Source organism: Xenopus laevis, chromosome 9_10S (assembly GCF_017654675.1).
Source record: "Xenopus laevis strain J_2021 chromosome 9_10S, Xenopus_laevis_v10.1, whole genome shotgun sequence".
NCBI lineage: Eukaryota > Metazoa > Chordata > Amphibia > Anura > Pipidae > Xenopus > Xenopus laevis.
In genome coordinates this window covers 113851023-113872189 of record NC_054388.1, presented here as the reverse complement: position 1 = coordinate 113872189, position 21167 = coordinate 113851023, and the positions used below count along the sequence as shown (strand labels likewise).

The 21167-nt window shown below is 43.2% G+C and overlaps 1 protein-coding gene across 2 annotated transcripts in view; it reads left to right on the top strand.

The window, feature by feature from the left end:
* The first annotated feature begins 16720 nt into the window (after positions 1-16720).
* Positions 16721-21167, top strand: part of taok2.S (TAO kinase 2 S homeolog) — a 32892-nt gene continuing 28445 nt past the window's right edge. Inside the window, exon 1 of one of the 2 annotated variants that reach the window (XM_018240708.2) lies at positions 16721-16877. The gene's annotated coding sequence lies outside the window, so the exon portion shown is untranslated. Of the gene's footprint in view, positions 16937-21167 lie in introns of both variants that reach the window. The other variant, XM_018240709.2, reaches the window with a different exon arrangement.

Genomic DNA, 21167 nt, shown 5'->3' with positions numbered 1-21167 from the left:
TCTAATATGAACACAATTTTATTTGGTGAGTCTGAGAAGCAAGCATCTGAGGAAGCCAGTTCAGACACACATAGTGACTCTTGACACTGAACAACCCACTTTTGCCTAACCAGATCTCTCCAAAAAAAGCTTCTTAGAGAGATGATGCAGACACTAGAAATTAAGGTGAGTCTATTGCGGTCTCAAAAGCAGACAGGGTGCTAGGAGTCCATCAAAAGAAAACATTTTCCTTTCCAATGTTCAACTCAATCACCAAGACCATTGACATAGAATGGTTACAGCCGAATCGGTCATTCACACCTTCCAAAAGATTTTATGTTACTTATCCAGTTCCAGAGGAACGTCATAAAGTATGGGATAAACCCCCTAGAGTAGACTCAGCCATTTCTAGATTTTCGAAACAAACTACCCTTCCCAGAGCGTTCAGAGATCCCATGGATTGGAAGTTAGAATACTCCCTAAAAAGAGTATACACACAAACTGGCAATCATACAACCACATCTGAACGACCTCATACTCAAAGCACCATCACAAAGTCACGCAATTTCTTACAGTGCTGAAACAAAGATCACCAAAATCTTCTGCAAACCATTCCACTATTCCCACAGACCAGGAACATTCTCTTCTGGTGGATGATTCAAGCACACCTGAGTTTTTCGCAGGAGTTTGGCGCCGATCAAGTGGGAAGTAGTAACAATCGATGCCAGTATATTCAGATGTGGAGTGGTATACCGCTCTCACACATTACAGGGGCAATGGATTTGCGCTTAACAATCAACATGCTGGAACTGCGGGCCATGGCCTTCAAGGCTGGTCCAAGCTACTTTGGGTCGAAACCAGTCAGGATTCAATCAGACAATGCCACAGCAGTGGCCTATGTGAACAAGCAAGGGGGGACCTGCAGCAAGGGGGCCATGTAGGAGGTCACAAATATACTGATATGGGCCAAACACTATGTACCAACCATAATGGCTGTGTTTCTCGACAGGCAAACAATTGAACAAGGCAAATGGAGTCTACATCACTAGCTTTTCTCTCAGATAACCACCAAGTTGGGGGGTGCCGGACATTGACATCTTAGCTTCCAGACACAACTTCAAGGTCCCGAGCTACTGTTCAAGGACCAAAGATCCAGGAGCTGCCTTTGTAGACATTTGTAGACAACAATACTTATTGCCCCAGATTGGCCCAACAGACTCTGGTACACTGATCTTGTGAGCATGTCCATCTCCAGACCGTGGAGGCTCCCACTACGACCAGACCTCCTTCTACAGGGTCTAACTTGGCATCCCAAACTGGACATGCTCCGTTTAATGACCTGGCATTTGAGACCCAATTATGGGCCCAGAGGGGATTTTCCAAACCAGTGATAAATATTCTTCTACAGACACGAAAGACATCCATAGCAAAGGTCTACTACAAAGTCTGGCAAACCTTCCTAGGCTGGTGCTCGGATACACAAATCCTGGCCACTGGGTTTTAGAAAGGATTAGCGCCTAATACTCTAAAATCTCAGAAGATGGCTACACGGTAAGAGGAGATTTTAAACTAGGTGTGGGGGGGGAGGGTTTGGTAAAAGATTCAGTGGAAGACAGGTTAGATGAGATAGTGGGCAAAGAAAGGGAAAATGAGGGAGGAGATTTGGCTGGGGATACTGTTAAGGATAGGGAGGAGCACATGTCATATGTTCAATATGGTGCCAGTATTAAATGTATGTTTACTAATGCAAGAAGTCTGACTGGTAAAATGGGAGAGCTGGAGCTGCTGGTGATGGAAGGAAAATATGATGTGATTGGTGTGGCCGAAACATGGCTGAATGAGTCGCATGACTGGGCAGTAAATATCAGTGGCTATACTTTGTTTCGGAGGGACAGAGGCAATAGAAAAGGAGGAGAGGTATGTCTGTATGTTAGGCAGGATTTAAATCTCATATAAAGGAGGAGGTTATGTTAGAAAATGAGGGGGCAGAAGTCGTATGGGTGGAGTTCTTCACCAATTGTAAAGAATCCAGCAAATTAATTGTAAGCGTCGCTATAGACCCCCTAATGTAAGTGAGGAGGAAGAGACAAAGCTCCTAATGCAAATAGAAAAGGCTGCTAGTTTAGGTAAAGTTATGATAATGGGGGATTTTAATTACCCAGATATTGACTGGAGCAACGGTACTGCTAGATCAGTTAATGGGAACAAGTTTATAAACTTATTGCACAACAATTTTTTAGCACAGGTTGTTCAGGAGCCAACCAGAAAAAATGCTATTCTTGATTTAGTGATCTCAAATGAGCCAGAACTTATAGCAAATGTGAAAGTCATTGAACCCCTGGGTAATAGTGACCATAATGTTATATCTTTTAATGTCTGGTGCAAAAAACAAAAATATACTGGGGCAACAAAAACCATGAATTTTGCAAAAGCTAATTTTAGTGCCTTGAGGGCTGCCCTACAGAGCATTGATTGGGGCATTAGGTTTTCAGCTAAAAACACAGAACAGAAATGGTTGTCCTTTAAAATGACATTAAATCATTACTGTTCTCAATTTATTCCCTTAAGGACTAAACGTAGAAGCTCTAAGAATCATCCTGTGTGGCTTAATACAGAAGTAAAGAAGTTAATAGGAAAGAAGAGAAAGGCATTTAAAAACTACAAATCTGTAGGGACAGAAGCTGCATTTAATGAATATAAACACTGTAATAAATGTTGTAAATCAGCAATCCGGAAGGCTAAGAAAAGAAATGAAGAGTTAATTGCGGTGGAGGCGAAAACTAACCCTAAAAAGTTTTTTAAATATATTAATAGTAAAAAGATGCAGGTTGAGAGTGTTGCTCTATTAAATAATGGTACCAGTATGGTTGTAACAGATACAGAAAAGGTAAATGTGTTAAATCAGTTCTTTTCTTCAGTGTATACAATAGAGGAGTGTGAGTTCCCAGGCTCACTTCATAGCTGCACTAATGGTTCAGCTCAATCTAGTCAGTGGCTGACTCAGGATATGATTCAAAAAGCTTTAATACAAATTAATGTAAATAAGGCTCCAGGGCCTGATGGCATACACCCCCCTGGGTTCTAAGAGAGCTTAGTTCAGTTTCACTGTCATCTGGTATGGTGCCTATGGATTGGAGAAAAGCTGATGTTATTCCAATATTTAAAAAGGGATTACGATCTCAGCCGGGCAATTATAGGCCAGTAAGCTTGACATCTGCGGTGGGCAAATTATTTGAAGGCTTGTTAAGGGATCACATTCAAAATGTTGTCCTAATGAATGTCATTATGAGCAGCAATCAGCATGGCTTTATGAAGGATAGGTCATGTCAGACAAATGTGATTGCATTTTATGATGAGGTAAGTAAGATTCTGGACAGTGGGGGGGCAGTAGATGTGATCTATTTGGATTTTGCCAAAGCATTTGATACTGTGCCCCACAAACGACTGCTTTCTAAACTAAGGTCTGTTGGGCTTAATGAAGTCGTTTGCACGTGGATAGGAAACTGGCTACAGGATCGGGTACAGAGGGTGGTTGTTAATGGGACATTCTCTACTTGGAGTAAGATTCTTAGAGGGGTCCCCCAGGGCTCAGTATTGGGTCCACTTTTATTTAACTTGTTCATTAATGACTTAGGGGAGGGTGTTGTAAGTAATGTATCAGTGTTTGCAGATGACACAAAACTATCAGCCCAATTAATTCCATCCAGGATGTGGCACTTGCAACAGGATCTTGACAAACTGGCAATCTGGGCAGCTAAGTGGCAAATGAGATTCAATGTTGATAAATGTAAAGTCCTGCACCTGGGATGTAACAATATCCACTTATACCCTTAATGGGACTGCACTAGGCAAATCCATAATGGAGACGGAGCTTGGAGTCCTTGTAGATAATAAACTTGTCTGTAGCAAGTAATGCCAGTCAGCAGCATCAAGGGCAAATAAGGTCTTGACTTGTATTAAATGGGGCAGAGAGTCACGAGAGGAGGGGGTCCCACTGTATAGAGCACTGGTAAGGCCCCATCTAGAATATGCCGTACAGTTTTGGTCTTCATCACTCAAACAGGACATTATTGTATTAGAGAGGGGACAGAGAAGGGAAACTAAGCTGGTAAAGGGAAAATTTTAGACTGGCCAAATTGGGGATGTTCACTCTGGAGAAGAGGCGCTTAAGGGGAGATATGATAACTATGTATAAATATATAAGGGGATCATATAATAATCTCTCTAATGATTTATTTACCAGTAGGTCTTTCCAGCTGACACGAGGTCACCCATTCCTATTAGAAGAAAAGAGGTTCCAGCTAAATATTGGGAAGGGGTTTGTTACAGTGAGAGCTGTGAAGATGTGGAATTGTCTCCCTGAATCAGGGGTACAGGCTGATACATTAGATAGGTATAAGGAAGGGTCGGATGCTTTATTCACCAGTAGCTCCTCCCAGCAGACAGGAGGGAGCCAATGAGATTAGAGGAGGGAAAGGGGTGTTACAGGGAGAGCTGGGAAGTGAATCAGTGGTACAGGCTGATACATTAGATAGGTACAAGGAAGGGTCGGATGCTTTATTCACCAGTAGCTCCTCCCAGCAGACAGGAGGGAGCCAATGAGATTAGAGGAGGGAAAGGGGTGTTACAGTTAGAGCTGGGAAGTGAATCAGGAGTACAGGCTGATACATTAGATAGGTACAAGGAAGGGTCGGATGCTTTATTCACCAGTAGCTCCTCCCAGCAGACAGGAGGGAGCCAATGAGATTAGAGGAGGGAAAGGGGTGTTACAGGGAGAGCTGGGAAGTGAATCAGGGGTACAGGCTGATACATTAGATAGGTACAAGGAAGGGTTGGATGCTTTATTCACCAGTAACTCCTCCCAACAGACAGGAGGGAGCCAATGAGATTAGAGGAGGGAAAGGGGTGTTACAGGGAGAGCTGGGAAGTGAATCAGGGGTACAGGCTGATACATTAGATAGGTACAAGGAAGGGTTGGATGCTTTATTCACCAGTAGCTCCTCCCAGCAGACAGGAGGGAGCCAATGAGATTAGAGGAGGGAAAGGGGTGTTACAGGGAGAGCTGGGAAGTGAATCAGTGGTACAGGCTGATACATTAGATAGGTACAAGGAAGGGTCGGATGCTTTATTCACCAGTAGCTCCTCCCAGCAGACAGGAGGGAGCCAATGAGATTAGAGGAGGGAAGGGGTGTTACAGGGAGAGCTGGGAAGTGAATCAGTGGTACAGGCTGATACATTAGATAGGTATAAGGAAGGGTCGGATGCTTTATTCACCAGTAGCTCCTCCCAGCAGACAGGAGGGAGCCAATGAGATTAGAGGAAGGAAAGGGGTGTTACAGGGAGAGCTGGGAAGTGAATCAGGGGTACAGGCTGATACATTAGATAGGTATAAGAAGGGGTTGGATGGTGTTTAGCAAGTGAGGGAATACAGGGATATGGGAGATAGCTCATAGTACAAATTGATCCAGGTATAAAAATAGGGGTGTGGAAGCACTCTAAAGGCTAAGTAATAGTATATTTAAGTATAATGGAAGTGCTAGTTTTAATGCACATTCCCTGGGCCCCTGTCTCAAAAGTAAGTTTACAAAACAGGGGTTTTTAGTTACAAAGTTATGATCATAAAGTTGAAAAGCCTCCATACCACGTCAAGGTAAACCCCACATGGCGGTCCCTAACTTGTTTGCCTTTCGGCCATAGTATAAAAAGTCTTACTGCATAGTAGCATTCAGTGTAATCAGTGTCTGTTGAACCTTGGTTTCAGTGAAAAGGATCTATCCTCCCCCGCCAGTATGCGGCTTTTAAGGGAGAGGCATTGTCCAACCAACGCCCATTTTTAAAAGTATAGGACCCCATTAGTTTAAGGGGGGGTATGGGGTGCTATTAAAAACCACATGAAGCTCAGCCACAGCTTCTGGCAACAATACAATGTATAAAAATAGGGGTGTGGTAGCACTTCCTTTATACTTAAATATACTATTACTTAGCCTTTAGAGTGCTTCCACACCCCTATTTTTATACAAGTTGATCCAGGGACTGGTCCCATTGCCATTTTGGAGTCAGGAAGGAATTTTTCCCCCTCTGAGGCAAATTGGAGAGGCTTCAGATGGGTTTTTTGTCTTCCTCTGGATCAATTGGCAGATAGGTAGTTAATAAAAAAAAAAGGTTGAACTCAACCTTACTTACTATGTTACTATGTGACCTGAAATGGCTGAACTTCAAAGTCACCTTCCTGATTGCGATTACTTCATCCAAAAGAGTGTCTGAGATGGCAGCATTAATCACATAAATAGCCATGGCTTGTGGTCCACAATGACAAGGTAGTCCTCTGAACAGTACCCGGGTTTCTAACAAAAATGGTATCTGGGTTCCACATCAACCAAGCGATCATTTCACTTTCTGCCCAAATCCAACTAATGATAAAGAAAGACAGCTACACAAGCTCAATGTAGTAAGAGCTATAAAGATCTACAAACAACGGACAGCTACCTTCCGACAATCAGATTCACTTTTAAGGTGGCCATACACGGGCCGATAAAAGCTGCCGACAGACCGAGTCGGCAGCTTATTGGCCCATGTATGGGGGCCCCCGACGGGCTTCCCCGATCGAGATCTGGCCGAAAGTCGGCCAGATCTCGATCGGATGGGGTTAAAAATCCGGTCGGATCGTGGCCGCATCTGTTCGTTGATGCGGTCCCGCGATCTGACCGCCCGTTTGCGAACGTGAAGGATCCGATCGATGGGCCCTAGGGCCCACGATCGGATCAGCCCGATATTGCCCACCTTGAAGGTGGGCATATCGGAGGGAGATCCGCTCGTTTGGCGACATCGCCAAACGAGCGGATCTATCCGTGTATGGCCACCTTTAGTCTCATACTCTCCAGCACACAAGGGTCTAGCTGTGTCCAAGAGAACCATAGCCAGATGGCTAGTAGTCTATTAATTATGCTTATGTTATCAGTAATAAAATGCTGATTCCACCACTATCTGTAACCTGATAATACTCAGAGACAGAGGGTGGCACTAGAACTCCAGCATTACTCCTGCTGTCCATTTCACATATAGAGAACTATCTACTTGCTCGGACTATCACTCATGTATTATAAGGGATAATGTACCCGCTACTGTAATTGATAAGGATATTAGAAGTCACTGAGGGGTTGTTCTGTGACCATATAAAGACACAAGGCTGCAGGCTGAGTTATACAGGGAACTCTGAGTATCACTCATGTATTATAAGGGATAATGTACCCCCTACTGTAAATGATAAGGATATTAGAAGTCACTGAGGGGTTGTTCTGTGACCATATAAAGACACAAGGCTACAGGCTGAGTTATACAGGGAACTCTGAGTATCACTCGTGTATTATAAGGGATAATGTACCCCCTACTGTAATTGATAAGGATATTAGAAGTCACTGAGGGGTTGTTCTGTGACCATATAAAGGCACGAGGCTGCAGGCTGAGTTATACAGGGAACTCTGAGTATCACTCATGTATTATAAGGGATAATGTACCTCCTACTGTAAATGATAAGGATATTAGAAGTCACTGAGGGGTTGTTCTGTGACCATATAAAGACACAAGGCTGCAGGCTGAGTTATACAGGGAACTCTGAGTATCACTCATGTATTATAAGGGATAATGTACCCCCTACTGTAAATGATAAGGATATTAGAAATCACTGAGGGGTTGTTCTGTGACCATATAAAGACACAAGGCTGCAGGCTGAATTATACAGGGAACTCTGAGTATCACTCATGTATTATAAGGGATAATGTACCCCCTACTGTAAATGATAAGGATATTAGAAGTCACTGAGGGGTTGTTCTGTGACCATATAAAGACACAAGGCTGCAGGCTGAGTTATACAGGGAACTCTGAGTATCACTCATGTATTATAAGGGATAATGTACCCCCTACTGTAAATGATAAGGATATTAGAAGTCACTGAGAGGTTCTGTGACCATATAAAGGCACAAGGCTGCAGGCTGAGTTATACAGGGAACTCTGAGTATCACTCATGTATTATAAGGGATAATGTACCCCCTACTGTAAATGATAAGGATATTAGAAGTCACTGAGGGGTTGTTCTGTGACCATATAAAGGCACAAGGCTGCAGGCTGAGTTATACAGGGAAACTCTGAGTATCACTCATGTATTATAAGGGATAATGTACCCCCTACTGTAAATGATAAGGATATTAGAAGTCACTGAGGGGTTGTTCTGTGACCATATAAAGGCACAAGGCTGCAGGCTGAGTTATACAGGGAACTCTGAGTATCACTCATGTATTATAAGGGATAATGTACCCCCTACTGTAAATGATAAGGATATTAGAAGTCACTGAGGGGTTGTTCTGTGACCATATAAAGGCACAAGGCTGTGGGCTGAGTTATACAGGGAACTCTGAGTATCACTCATGTATTATAAGGGATAGTGTACCCCCTACTGTAAATGATAAGGATATTAGAAGTCACTGAGGGGTTCTGTGACCATATAAAGGCACAAGGCTGCAGGCTGAGTTATACAGGGAACTCTGAGTATCACTCATGTATTATAAGGGATAATGTACCCCCTACTGTAAATGATAAGGATATTAGAAGTCACTGAGGGGTTGTTCTGTGACCATTTAAAGGAACATTCTCCCTGCATGGGTCAGTGTCACACCTTGTGAATGAAACATGAGTGGATGCCTTGAATGCTGCACTTTACAGATAACTTGTCAATCTCAACAGAAACTGCCACCTACACAACAAGTTCAATTCTTTTTTTTTTTGTTTTGGCAACTGAGACAAAGTGGCAAACAGTGTCACTCACCCTCCCTTATAAAATAAACTGACCATAGTGTGGTAATACTGGAGGGATGGCGCCCGGCCTGAAAAATCTCTCATTGTCTCCTCTTAGTAGGAAAACCTGTAAGGTCTCCTTTCTCCTTGTCACCTGCGCCACTATGTGGAAGTTCATTAGAGAATATTTTATACTGGCTGTGCTTACATTTGTACTTCGGATTGGTAGCTGGATCATATGCCCTAAACGCTGATTCTATTCTAATGAAATAAACTATGTGCTTGCACTTCCCTGACAACTTTACAGGCTGCTGTATCTTTATTTTGTAGATAAGAGCCCAAAACTGCAGCCCACTCTCAAAATTTGAATTATGCTTGAATCATTTGCCAACATGCTACCGATCCATTAGGCTTTGCAGCAGCTCCTGACATTGGGCACTTGAAACACACTGGTTATGTATAAAGCTCACATGTTTTAGATAAGGATGGGAGCTAAACTGACAAGTTAATGACTTAACCACAGCCCAGGTACAGATTCAGGGTGGAGAGACTGCTTGGGATTTATTAGGGAACATATTTATATACTAATGTTACTCTCATTATCTCCATGTCCTGTATCTCCCAGGGCTCTGGGGAGTGTTGGGTTTAATGGATTTCTATTTGCTGGAAACTAAATGACCAGGTTACACCTAACGGGCAGCAGTGCTGTGGGCTTGGTGCTAAATTTACCCGTTTGCTCTTTTTATGCACTTAGTAAATTCCATAGACAGTGAAGCAAGGGATGTATATTTAGGTCAGGGATGGGCAAAATCCGACTATAAGAAAGGGTGTAGCCTCCTCTCTAACTCCCAGTTGTACAGCTCTTTATACGATCATTTCTGTGTAACGTAGTATTAGTTCCAGCTGTAATTGCCAGCTCATTTATATAAGGCAGCTGCAACACGGCATGATGGGAACAAGAGGGAAGGGTTTGGGAGCAACACAGTGAACTGTATCACTTACCTACATAGTCTCAGGATAAGTCAAATCAAATCCAAATAAGGATCATGCGAAGGGTGCAGGATGGTATCAAGCAGAATGGGAGTTAAAGCACCAGTCCTAGTGTTAGTGTGCAGGCTGCTAGTAGCCATGTAGTAATCAGTGAGCAGCTAATAATATTAACTACATTGTCTGCTAAAGGCCACACATAGGCCTGAAATGTTGCTGACCAGGTTTGCCATGAAATTGTGAATAAAGGCATTTTTAAACTACAAGGTGCTGTACGAAGAATTCTTGTCTGGCTGTTCCTGGTGGATGATGGACCACTGATGGTACGTGCACCTAGGGTTGCCACCTTTTCTGGAATAAAATACCAGCCTTCCTATATATTTATCTTTTTTCCCTATTAATAACATTGGGATCAACCATCATTTTTACCGCCCAGGCCAGTAAAATACCGGCCAGGTGGCAACCCTACGTGCACCTGGCTATTGAAAATTGAGGGTTAATTTGAGCTGACTCTAATTAGCTACCACACAGCAGGATGTTACTCAGCAACCAACACACCGATATATAGTATGTATGTATGTATGTATGTATATTTTTAAATAAATAGCGCTCATTGAGGGCAAAGCACTGTACAACAAAACAATAAATTAGTAGTAACAAACAAGGGGTCATTGGAATAAAAAGTAACAATAAGTGCATTATTAGAATACAATTCACATAAATATAAAATATAATTACAATACAGATTAAGTGCTCAGTGTCAAGGAAACAAAAGGCTGGAGGACCCTACCCCATAGAGCTTACAGTCTAAATGGGAGGGTAACATTCAGACACAATTCAGAGGGGTATTAAGGTGCTGTGGGTTACAGTTTGTTACACTGTTATATAAGTGCCAGTTCAGCTGTTATCCAGGTGCTCCCAGAGAGTCTTTGAGTTCTGTTTTGAAAACATTGAAGGAGGATTCTCTCCTGAGAGATTCAGGAATGACATTCCAAATATATAGTGAATAAAGTAACCCTTATTGTAAAATATATATATATATATATATATATATATATATATATATATATATATATATATATATATAAAAAATTATACAATGGGTGCCCCAGCACTCTTAGAAGTATACTTGCTGTGTTGGTCGGTGCTCGCTCCAATAGGAGACGCCGTCACATCCCCACATCAAATAGAGTATGTAAAGAAGAAGCAGCACTCGTCAATTGCAAAAAAGTGTATTAAAGATCAGAGCATCACTCAAGGCAACGTTTCGGACAACATATGTGCCCTTTGTCAAGCCCAAAAAGAGTTCTCTCAGCTTATCACAGGTATCACATTATATAGGCAAAAAACAGGAAATGACCTCAAAATTTGCATATACACAGGTACAGAGCATTATCATATACATGTATCTATAGAAACAAAAACAGGTCATAATCACGATTTAAACCCCGAGGATATAAAGATTTGAGCATATTAATCCACCATACCTCTCTTCTTTTAAGTTTCAATTCTCGATCCCCCCCTCTTTTCATGGGCGGTACTACTTCCAAAACCATAAATTTAAGCTGATCTGCCGTGTGTCCCAAATCAACAAAATGCTTTGGGGCACATGTCACTTCCACTTTAGTGAGAACTAAACCTAAGGAGACTCATACATTTTGGGGAGGTAGATCTAAGGGTATGTATCCTTGCCTTAGCTGCGTACAATGTCCCTTCGTATTGAAAGGTAGAGAGTTTATTCACCCCCAGACTGGCCAACGGATACAGCTAAGAGGACACTTCACGTGTATTTCAAAATTTGCGATTTACGTGTTGACATGTCCGTGTGGTCTCATCTATGTGGGTGAGACCACCCAGATGGTCAAATCACGTATATCGCAACATCGGTCTAGCATTAATTTGGGCAATACCACATTACCTGTCTCAAAGCATTTTGTTGATTTGGGACACACGGCAGATCAGCTTAAATTTATGGTTTTGGAAGTAGTACCGCCCATGAAAAGAGGGGGGGATCGAGAATTGAAACTTAAAAGAAGAGAGGTATGGTGGATTAATATGCTCAAATCTTTATATCCTCGGGGTTTAAATCGTGATTATGACCTGTTTTTGTTTCTATAGATACATGTATATGATAATGCTCTGTACCTGTGTATATGCAAATTTTGAGGTCATTTCCTGTTTTTTGCCTATATAATGTGATACCTGTGATAAGCTGAGAGAACTCTTTTTGGGCTTGACAAAGGGCACATATGTTGTCCGAAACGTTGCCTTGAGTGATGCTCTGATCTTTAATACACTTTTTTGCAATTGACGAGTGCTGCTTCTTCTTTACATACTCTATTTGATGTGGGGATGTGACGGCGTCTCCTATTGGAGCGAGCACCGACCAACACAGCAAGTATACTTCTAAGAGTGCTGGGGCACCCATTGTATAATTTTCTATATTTCCGTAGCCCACGTGCACCTTTATTGGGTTGATTAGACGCGATGGAGAATCAAAGTGGAACGCAACATGGCGCTGGAACGCATCACGGAACCTCAGTCTACACGGAAGCTGAAGTGACGCGTATCCTGTCACACTTTTCCGGTCCTGCGGAGTTTCTGCAAGTGCCGACAGTCACTAATACACGGCGGCAACTAGAAACGCTGCGCAAGAGGACGGTGGATTTGGAACTACACGGGCTGACTTTAGCTGAGTATCACAAAAAGGCATGGATACCACGTGGATTACGAGTAAGTCTACGTCCTACTCTTTTTGCCAATAATACTGGCTATTGTAATCAATTTAAGCAGATTGTCGATAGATGTTCCACTGATATCATGCTATTGACACTTGAATATATTAATAAGGAACTTACAGTGGTCCAACAAGAGATCAGCCAGGTTGAAGCTGAATTAAAACAATGCTGCCCACTTGAGGAACTGGAACAGGTGCATGAACAACTAATTGCAAAGTTGGATCGCTATCGCAAAGAGGGAGAGCGTCAGAAGCGATCGAAGTTTGATAGAGATGCACTTGATTACCAAAAAGGTTATGTGTATGCCTGGTTAACTGATGTGAGAGATAAACATGCTTTTTATCGTTTTGAAGGAAAACGTCATGTACAGGGGCCTAGAGGTGAAGACTCCCACTACTCTAATCAAGAAAGGGCTCAGGGAGCGGATTTTTTGGCAAAATCCCCAAAGAAAGGCCAAGGAGACCATGGAAACGAGGAGGTGTTAAACACAGGAGGCATGACAAGACGACCGCTACGCGGTTGCAGCAAGAGGACAATAAGCAAGTAATTTACAATATTTCTTCTAAACGGCTCACACCAGTTGAGGAGTCAGTATTGTCACTGGGTCTTAATTTTTGTCCGGATAGACCTACGGACTTGTTTCAATTAGATGTTGATCTATACCGCTTTTTCGTACTTTGAGGCTGAAGGTTCACTTTTTTCAGAAACCACAGGAACAACTGACTTCTAATGGCGATAGCCAGTCATTGGACATTGAGACTTTTGGTTTATACGGCAAAAGTGTGTATGTTCCTCCTACTACATACGCTGCTGTAGAAACATATATTAATAACATCATGGCAGAAGTTAAAAATGTTTGTCAGGTGGAGGGTGATCCTTCATTTGTGACACATAATTTGTCCAAGCAACAGCGTGACGCTTTGAGAGATCTTTCATTGAGAACCGATATTACGATTAAGCCCTCTGATAAGGGGGGCGCAATTGTGGTAATGGACACTACACAGTACATTGCAGAGATTGAGAGGCAATTGGCAGATGGGGAGGTTTATAAACCATTATCCAGTGATCCCCTGTTGGGCATTATACGAAAGATTAAAACTTTACTGGATTATATGGTTGATAGGGGAGTGATCACTGACAAATTGAGGAAGTATTTGATGGTCAGGAACCCAGTCACGCCGACCATATATGTTCTCCCTAAAATTCATAAGGACCCAGTGTGTCCACCAGGGAGACCTATCGTGGCCGGCATTGACTCGGTTTTTTGCCCATTAGCGATAATGCTCGATAAAGTACTAAGTCCCTTGATTCAAGAGGTACCTTCCTATATAAGGGATACTGGACATTTTCTTCATAAATTACAATCACTAGGAAATGTGGGGGAGGGTGTAATTCTGGCCACATTGGATGTGGCCAGTCTTTACACGTCTATACCACATAGTGATGGGTTAGAAGCAAGTCAGTGGATACTGAGGGAAGGAGCGCAGTACTCTGTACATCAGATTGATTTCTTCCTACAGGCTTTGGAGATCATATTATGTTGTAACTATTTCACTTTTCGGGAACAGTACTACCTCCAACTACGTGGAACCGCGATGGGATCCAACGTCGCCCCGTCATATGCCAATGCCTTCATGGCAAGGCTTGAACAGCTACACATTTACCTTGATGTAGACTTCTCCAGACATTGTTTGGCCTGGTGGAGATACATCGATGATGTATTTGTGTTATGGCGGGGTGACGTTGACTCCCTACAGCGGTTCCATGGTAGGATTAATGGGGTACATCCCTCAATCTCATTTACGCTGGTCTATGATCTCCAAAAAATCCACTTTCTTGATGTTCTAGTATACAAAGATTTAGAAGGTTCTATATGTACTTCTTTATTCACAAAGCCTACTGATAGGAATCAAATTCTTCATTTTACCAGTCAGCACCCCCCACATACGAAGAAATCAATCCCCATTAGCCAACTCTCAAGGGTACAGAGGTTAGTGAGTGAAGGAAAAAGAGAAGCAGGAACAAATTATGTGCCACAAGTTTAGAGAGAGGGGATACCCAGAAAAGGTGATTCAACAAGCCCAGCAAAGGGTCAGACATCCTAAGGGGAAAATTAAACAGACGCAACGTGTGCCATTTGTCACCCAGTTTCATAACAATAGCGAAGCTATTGGTAAATTACTACGCAAGCATTGGTATATTTTACGAAATGCCTATCCTACCATACCAGAATTTAGAGCACCTCCGCTTATCTCCTATAGGAGAGGCAAAACTATTGGGGCACATGTCACTTCCACTTTAGTGAGAACTAAACCTAAGGAGACTCATACATTTTGGGGAGGTAGATCTAAGGGTATGTATCCTTGCCTTAGCTGCGTACAATGTCCCTTCGTATTGAAAGGTAGAGAGTTTATTCACCCCCAGACTGGCCAACGGATACAGCTAAGAGGACACTTCACGTGTATTTCAAAATTTGCGATTTACGTGTTGACATGTCCGTGTGGTCTCATCTATGTGGGTGAGACCACCCAGATGGTCAAATCACGTATATCGCAACATCGGTCTAGCATTAATTTGGGCAATACCACATTACCTGTCTCAAAGCATTTTGTTGATTTGGGACACACGGCAGATCAGCTTAAATTTATGGTTTTGGAAGTAGTACCGCCCATGAAAAGAGGGGGGGATCGAGAATTGAAACTTAAAAGAAGAGAGGTATGGTGGATTAATATGCTCAAATCTTTATATCCTCGGGGTTTAAATCGTGATTATGACCTGTTTTTGTTTCTATAGATACATGTATATGATAATGCTCTGTACCTGTGTATATGCAAATTTTGAGGTCATTTCCTGTTTTTTGCCTATATAATGTGATACCTGTGATAAGCTGAGAGAACTCTTTTTGGGCTTGACAAAGGGCACATATGTTGTCCGAAACGTTGCCTTGAGTGATGCTCTGATCTTTAATACACTTTTTTGCAATTGACGAGTGCTGCTTCTTCTTTACATACTCTATATATATATATATATATATATATATATATATATATATTACATATATCTATCTATCTACATATATCTATATATATGCAATATTACAGAATTCAATGAGAAATTGAACATGATAAAAATGGTCTTCTTTCCTTCTGTACATTGTGACGTGACTACTATATACAAAGTTCTCCCATTCTTGCCTCAAAGTGAGGCTTGTTTATTAATCCAAACACCAGGGCAAAGTGCTTTGAAAAGTGCATTGACACCATACACAGTACTGATGGAGACAGCCTCTGCCCTGCTGCAGCCAGCCATTGCCACAATGGGATAGAGCATTACTGGCCATATCTCACCTGCCTGGGTTTACTTACATAGAGTATGGGGTTACCTGCATTGTTACTAAGGCGGTAATGGATGCTCACATGAGGGTTGTCACCTTTGCTGATGGCGAAACCCAAACATGGGGGTGGGGCAGTGATGTAGGAACAGGCATGATGACATCAGAGGTGGGCACACTGATGTTGGTGGAGTTATGACACCAGGGCAAGTTTATTGCATCACTTTCTCAATGTTTTAGTGTTGATGCCTAGTTCAAAAGCACACAGGTGGCAACCCTATCTCTACCTATATTCTGCTTGATGATTGGTATGACATCAATTATATAGAAATCAGTTATCCAGAAAGCTCTGAAGTACAGCAATGTTGATTTAGAAAAAAACCATTTGTATTGCCTCTTTTTGTATGTGTAACAATAAGAAATGAACTTGATAGTAACTGAGCCGTGTTGAGGTGAGTATGTGAGTATGTTAGTCAGGTATTGGCCACATTATTCATATCCAGGTTTCATTAGGCTGAACAGTGAACAGAAAGTTGAGAGCAGAACAGGCCTCACAAAAAGCAACAGGAGGCAAGTGTAGCTCACACAAGTACCTTATTGTTACTCCTCCTATAAAACAACCCCACTAGCAGTTCAGATAAACAAACCCACTCCTTGAAGAGATTTCCGAGGTTTATTGAAAGCAGGAGCACAGAGGAGGGTCAGACTAGCCATGGTAACTACCCACCAGCCATCTCCCTTTCCTAACGATTTATAGCACAATACCTCCTTACTGTAACCCCCAAAAGCTCGCCCTCTTTACCCCCAAATTATCGCCATTTTCGCTTCTCCTTAACGTGTGACGTAAGCGCGCCCGATACCCCACATGCCCTGTCTCTCTATTGCCTGAACTGAGATAGCTGCGTGGGCGGGGCTGGCCTTGGAACGCACGACGTCACACGCTAATGATGGCGGCTGGGAAGGCGATCAGCTGGAACGCACCTCTACGTCACGCGTAATGGCGTCAGTGAATGCAGACCCGAGCTGGCGGCGGATACGCCGCAGCCGATAAAGAGGTGAGTCCGGGCCCCCACCCCACCGTCTCCCTCCGTCCAGACGGGAAAGGCAATTACAGGTGACAGTTTCCAGAGCTGGGGGGGCAGTGTCGGCTGTTTTGTGTGACCGCTACATATTTGCATGTGATGCCCCTCAGCTTGCGCTGTTTTCCCACTGCATCCGTAATGTCGCCCTCCTCTGCCCCTCCCCCTGTGATCTGATCGCAGCCCCAGTTTCTCCGCTTGTAGCTGAGGATTGTGGGAGTTGTAGTCCAGGCGCTGCACTAGAGGACTATAGAAATGCTGGGGCAGTGTCTGGGTGATACCACATGACATTTGTGTGGGTGACACTGAGCAGCTCTCATTATTGGCATCACATGGGAATGGGGGGGGTTGTCTCACCTGCAGCAAATATAGAGCCTTAGAGCTGATGCACAGTTGTGTATTGTACAAAACCAGCCCAATATGTGCAGTGAAAAAAGTCTCCAAGTAAATGAATATATGGCAAAATACGGCAACTTCAAATTTTCCCTCTTTTGCTAATATTTCCATAAAGCAAAATGGGACAAATTTGTCTGTCAATATTGGTAAAACTGCTCAACCTTTAGACATTTTGGGGGCCAGAAGATTTTTGCCCCAAAATTGTCTGAAATTGAGGAAGACTGGGGTACAGAGACCCAAATCTGCCAACTCCCAACTTCTACACAAGTCCCACTGCATGCTGGGTATTGTAGTCTTACATTCAACTTGGCAAATCGTTAAACAAAAACAACATTACCCAACATGCATTGACAAGGCTCGGAGCTTTACAGCAAAAAACTTTGGCTGGTTTCCAAAGACTCAAAAAGTAGCCCAAATCTGTACCTTGGCTAGCTTGTACATCCGAAACCCGCCTGGGCTTTAAATTAGTAGCCCAATTTGGCTGAAAAACTGGCAACCCAAACCAAATGTTTCCCAGAAGCACGAGTTTCTGTCAGGATGGGCACATGTGGGCGACTTCGGAGTGCTCCGTGTAATTGCCCTCAGGCGATTTGTTGGACTGGATTAGTTACAAGTCGACAAATCTCTTCTTCTTCGCAGCGACTAATCTCCCCGAATCTGCCCGTGTGGCCAGACCCTTAAAGGACAAGGGAAGTTAAACTAAAAAAAGGAGGTTAAAAATGTTGTACATGATGTTTTGTGCTTCTGTTCCAACCCAAGGCAAGCACAGCCCTTTAGCAGTAAAGATCTGTGTCTCCAAAGATGCCCCAGTAGCTCCCCATCTTCTTTTCTGCTGATTCACATGCTCTGTGCTGCTGTCACTTACTGAGCTTAGGGACCCACTCACAATATACAGTACACATAGAATAGAAATGTCACAATATAAGGCTGATTAGTAATTAATACACATAATTACTACATGGCAGCACAGAAACCAGTGCAATTAGCATCAGAATTGAATAATCAGCAAACCTGTAGCATCAGCTTATATTACAGCCAGGGAAGCTCATTTTCTGCTGGATAATTAGTGACGAGCCCTAAGCTTAGCTTCTCAACAGCCAATCAGAGCCCACTGAGCATGTGAGTGTCACAGACACTTTCCAAGATGGTGACCCCCTGTGACAAGTTTGAAGTCCTGGATCATTGCTGCTATTGACAAGCTCAAACTTTAGCCTCGTGCAATAAGTTCACTATAGAAAATATGCCATTTTTAACCATATTCATTTTTAGGGTTTAGTTCTCCTTTAAGGGGAACTCCACCCAAGAACTGTTTAACTGCCTATTTGCCAATATCTGTCCTTTCCTCATTCTTGTTATGTGTAAATGCCCACCAGATTCTCATCAATTGCATTTGCCCATAGCTATACGACTATAGAAAATGAGCAATTCATGGCTAATTACATTTGCTTTCATTATGCAGAAACACAGTTTTTTGAGCCGAGTTCCCCTTTAAACAGTAATACCTGGCTGTCCAATACCTGCACAGCCTTGTGGAACTAAATGGCAGCCCGTATATATGAGCTGCTTGTTGGCGGCACTTGGGCAATAATCTGGCAGTTGAAATGGGAGGAGCAAGTGGTTATGGAGGCAGCTGCAGTTGATGAGGAGATGGAGTGTTAGCTGCTGGTTCCACACTTATACACTGTATTCTTTGTACTTGTATGCTGGTGTGGGGAGTGGACATGGGTGGGGGACACAGTACTATGGCATTAAGCACATATAATTAGGGGTTTTAAAGGGTTGTTCACCTATGAGTTACATTAAATATTGTGTAGAGCAGGAGTGCCCATAGTTTACTAATGCGAGGTCTAGTTTTAGTGGTGAGGTCCCATTATGATCTACATCCATAAAAGCATTGTTAGCATTCTGTTCCATGGAAAATATGACTTTAATATTGATTTATCAGAATATGTATATTCATACTGTATGTTTAACAAACAACTATTTCTTATGTGACCTTGTAGAGTAATAAGGACTGTGGGCAGGCCCGGACTGGCAATCTGTGGGTTCTGGCAAATGGGCCTCTATGTGGGCTGATTGGGCCTCAGCGTACCTGAAATGCCAGGGCCTATTTCAATTCTCAGTCCGGACCTGACTGTGGGGATGCAGAGTAATAGAGACTGTGGGGATGTAGAGTAATACGGACTGTGGGGATGTAGAGTAATACGGACTGTCGGGATGCAGAGTAATAAGGACTGTGGGGATGCAGAGTAATAGAGACTGTGGGGATGCAGAGTAATAGAGACTGTGGGGATGCAGAGTAATAGAGACTGTGGGGATGCAGAGTAATAGAGACTGTGGGGATGCAGAGTAATAGAGACTGTGGGGATGCAGAGTAATAGAGACTGTGGGGATGCAGAGTAATAGAGACTGTGGGGATGCAGAGTAATAGAGACTGTGGGGATGCAGAGTAATAGAGACTGTGGGGATGCAGAGTAATACGAGACTGTGGGGATGTAGAGTAATACGGACTGTGGGGATGCAGAGTAATAAGGACTGTGGGGATGCAGAGTAATAAGGACTGTGGGGATGCAGAGTAATAGAGACTGTGGGGATGTAGAGTAATAGAGACTGTGGGGATGTAGAGTAATAGAGACTGTGGGGATGTAGAGTAATAGAGACTGTGGGGATGTAGAGTAATAGAGACTGTGGGGATGTAGAGTAATAGAGACTGTGGGGATGCAGAGTAATAGAGACTGTGGGGATGCAGAGTAATAGAGACTGTGGGGATGCAGAGTAATAGAGACTGTGGGGATGCAGAGTAATAGAGACTGTGGGGATGCAGAGTAATACGAGACTGTGGGGATGCAGAGTAATACGAGACTGTGGGGATGCAGAGTAATACGGACTGTGGGGATGCAGAGTAATACGGACTGTGGGGATGCAGAGTAATACGGACTGTGGGGATGCAGAGTAATACGGACTGTGGGGATGCAGAGTAATAAGGACTGTGGGGATGCAGAGTAATAGAGACTGTGGGGATGTAGAGTAATACGGACTGTGGGGATGCAGAGTAATAGAGACTGTGGGGATGCAGAGTATAGAGACTGTGGGGATGCAGAGTAATAGAGACTGTGGGGATGCCAGAGTAATAGAGACTGTGGGGATGCAGAGTAATAGAGACTGTGGGGATGCAGAGTAATAGAGACTGTGGGGATGCAGAGTAATACGAGACTGTGGGGATGCAGAGTAATACGGACTGTGGGGATGCAGAGTAATACGGACTGTGGGGATGCAGAGTAATAGAGACTGTGGGGATGCAGAGTAATACGAGACTGTGGGGATGTAGAGTAATACGGACTGTGGGGATGCAGAGTAATAAGGACTGTGGGGATGCAGAGTAATACGGACTGTGGGGATGTAGAGTAATACGGACTGTGGGGATGTAGAGTAATAGAGACTGTGGGGATGTAGAGTAATAGAGACTGTGGGGATGTAGAGTAATAGAGACTGTGGGGATGTAGAGTAATAGAGACTGTGGGGATGTAGAGTAATAGAGACTGTGGGGATGTAGAGTAATAGAGACTGTGGGGATGCAGAGTAATAGAGACTGTGGGGATGCAGAGTATAGAGACTGTGGGGATGCAGAGTAATAGAGACTGTGGGGATGCAGAGTAATAGAGACTGTGGGGATGCAGAGTAATAGAGACTGTGGGGATGCAGAGTAATAGAGACTGTGGGGATGCAGAGTAATAGAGACTGTGGGGATGCAGAGTAATAGAGACTGTGGGGATGCAGAGTAATAGAGACTGTGGGGATGCAGAGTAATAGAGACTGTGGGGATGCAGAGTAATAGAGACTGTGGGGATGCAGAGTAATAGAGACTGTGGG